Below are 3,148 nucleotides of genomic sequence, written 5' to 3' on the forward strand. Positions count from 1 at the left end.
CTGAGTTCGAGGCCAGCCTGGTCTACAGAGTGAGTTCCAGGACAGCCAGGGCTATACAGAGAAACCCTGTCTCAGAAAAAAAAAAAAAATCCAAAACTCAAAAAAATAATTAAAAAAAAAAGAATCCATGGAAAGTGGTGGAGGAAGGCTTTGGCTTGCTTGTAGAGCTAGCTGTGCAATGCTTGCTGGTCTCACATCTTCGCTGACCTTCAAAGATTCCTGAAGGCTTTATCAAGTAACCTTGCTGATATTGCTCCCTCCTCTTTGTTCCTCCTTCTGTATTGACCTCCCTCCCCACTAACTGGTTGGAACCTCCCTAGTTTTCCATTTCCTGCCTCATAGCACCTATATCCCAATATTCCCCCTCCCAACTCTTCCCTACCTTTTATACTGTCTTGGTTTCTGTGGTTATTTCATGTTATACACCCACATCTGAAGATTTTGAGCTATGAGCCACAGATGAGTGAGGACTTGCAATGTTTGTTTTTCTGGGTCTGTGTTACTTCACTCAATATAATCTTTTCTAGATCTATCCACTTACCTTAAAATTTCATGATTCCTTTAAAAATCAGGTGAATAATATTCTGTAGTGTAAAATGTACCACACTTTCATTGTCCACTCATTTATTAGAGAGAATTTAGGTTGTTCCATATCCTGGCTATCATGAATAGGGTGACAATGAACATTGTTAACCAACTATCTGTGGAATAGGATATCAAGTCCTTTGGACATGTGCAAAGTAGTATTGCTAGGTCATATGATGGATTTATCTTTTAGTTTGATGAGGATTCTTCATGCTGACTTCCAGAGTGGCTACACAATTTCCTCCTCTTTCTTCACAACCTCAGCAGCACTTGTTCTCAGTTGTTTTGTTGTTTTTGGCTATTTTGCAGTGAGATGAAATCTCAAAGGTTTTTTTGTTTAGTTGGTTTTGAATTTTGATTTTTTGTTTTGGTTTGTTTGGTTTGATTGTTTGTCTTCTTTGTATTTCCCTCCTTGCTAAGTGTCTTAGGGTTCTCTTGAGTCACAGAACTTAGGAAATGTCTTTCTATATATTAAGGGAATTTATTGTAATGGCTTATAGTGTGTAGTCCAACTAACCCAACAATGGGCAGCTGTGAATAGGAAGTTCAAGAATCTAGTAGTTGCTCAGTCCCACGAGGTTAGATGTTTCAGTTGGTCTTCTGTAGAAGTACATTCCAATAGATGTGCTGGCAAGTAAGTGCAAGCAGGCAAAGAACAAATCTTCCTTCTTCCAATGTCCTTATGTAGGCCTCCAGCAGAAGGTGTGGCCCAGATTAAAGGAGTGTGCCACCACGACTGGATATAAAACTTGCTTTGTCACAGGCTGACCTTGAACGCAGAGATCTGCTTGCTGGCATTAAAGGTATGTGCTACCTTGCCTGGGTCTAAGATTTTCATAGCCACTCTGCCTCAAGATCTCTATGTCAAGATCCAGGTTATAAACCTGTATTTCAGCCTCAAGATCTGGATCACAGGTGTGCCCTCCATTTCTGGATTGCATTTCATTACAGCTGTAATCTAGTTGACAACCAGGAATAGCCATCACACTAAGGATAACAAATACTTTTTGAGATCTCTTATATCCATTTTTATTTCTTCTAGTGAGAAATCTCTGTTTAGATCCATGGACCATTTTTAATTGGGATATTTGTTTCCATAGCCTTTGTTTTTTGGGGTTTGTTCTTTTGTGTGTGTGTGTGTTTAAGTTCTTTTTGTATTATGGATATTAATCCTCTGAAGATGTGATTTTCTTCTTTGCTAAGTTTGTTTCCTTAACTGTGCAGATGCTCTTTAGCCTTAAAAAACTGCAAGTCTCTGAAAAAAGATTAAGACACTAAAAATGTACAGACATCTTGTGCTCATGGATTTATAGAATACTATTATGAAAATGGCGGTAGCCTGTGAACAGCCAGATCAGGGACAGAGTCTCAGCCTCACTGCCACCACTGCCGCTGCCCGGAGACTGCCAAGCTGGGTCTGGGTGCTGCCACCTACTCCGGACACAGACTGTCCAGTTATGGATAAAAATGAGCTGCTGTAGAAGGCCAAGCTGGCCGAGCAGGCGGAGTGATATGATGGCATGGAGATTGTCACTGAGCAAGGAGCCAAGCTGTTGAATGAGGAGAGGAACCTTCTCTGTGTTGCTTATAAAAAACATTGCAGGAGTTCGTAGGTCATCTTGGAGGGTCGTCTCAAGTACTGAGCAGAAGATGGAAGGTGCTGAGAAAAAGCAGCAGATGGCTCGAGAATACAGAGAGAAGATCGAGTCTGAGCGGCGAGACATCTGCAACGATGCACTGTCTCCTTTGGAAAAGTTCTTGATCTGCAATGTTTAACAAGCAGAAAGCAAAGTCTTATGTTTTGAAAATGAAGGGTGCCTACTACCGTTACATGGCCTAGGTTACTGCTGGTGATGACAAGAAAGGAAATGTGGACCAGTCACAGCAAGCATACCAGGAAGCATTTGAAATCAGCAAAAGGGAGATGCAGTCAATACACCCCATCAGACTGGGTCTGGCCTTCAACTTCTCTGTGTTCTACTATGAAATCCTGAACTCCCCAGAGAAAGCCTGCTCTCTTGAAAAAACAGCTTTCGATGAAGCCATTGTGAACTTGATACATTAAGTGAAGAGTCCTACAAAGATAGCATGCTAATAATGCAGTTACTGAGAGACAACTTGACATTGTGAACATCAGATACCCAAGGAGATGAAGCAGGAGAAGGAGGGGAAAATTAACCGGCCTTCCAACCATTGACTGCCTCATTCTAAAATTTACACAGTAGACCATTTGTCATCCATGCTGTCCCACAGGTTTTTTGTTTGTTTGTTTGTTTACGATTTATGACAGGTTTATGTTACTTCTACTTGAATTTCTATACTTCCTATGTGGCTTTTATGTTTTAATATGAGGGGAATAGAGCCAGCTAACTTTAGGAAGTTACTTGTTTTCATCTTGAGGTGGCCAATATGGGCTGTAGAATTTTTACATGAGTTACACATGTTGGGCATAGTACTTTTGGTACATTGTGGCTTCAGAAGGGCCCGTGTTAAAACTGCTTCCATGTCTAAGCAAACTGCCTTCATATTGGTGTGTGCTGGCGGGGAGTAAAGAGGACAGTGG

The 3,148-nt window shown here is 41.2% G+C and overlaps 1 pseudogene; it reads left to right on the forward strand.

Annotated features, from left to right (window-relative positions):
* The first annotated feature begins 2,042 nt into the window (after positions 1-2,042).
* Positions 2,043-2,763, forward strand: LOC127675232 (14-3-3 protein zeta/delta-like; annotated as a pseudogene).
* The last annotated feature ends 385 nt before the right edge of the window (positions 2,764-3,148 follow it).

This window comes from Apodemus sylvaticus, chromosome X, assembly GCF_947179515.1.
Source record: "Apodemus sylvaticus chromosome X, mApoSyl1.1, whole genome shotgun sequence".
NCBI classification, from domain to species: Eukaryota; Metazoa; Chordata; class Mammalia; order Rodentia; family Muridae; genus Apodemus; species Apodemus sylvaticus.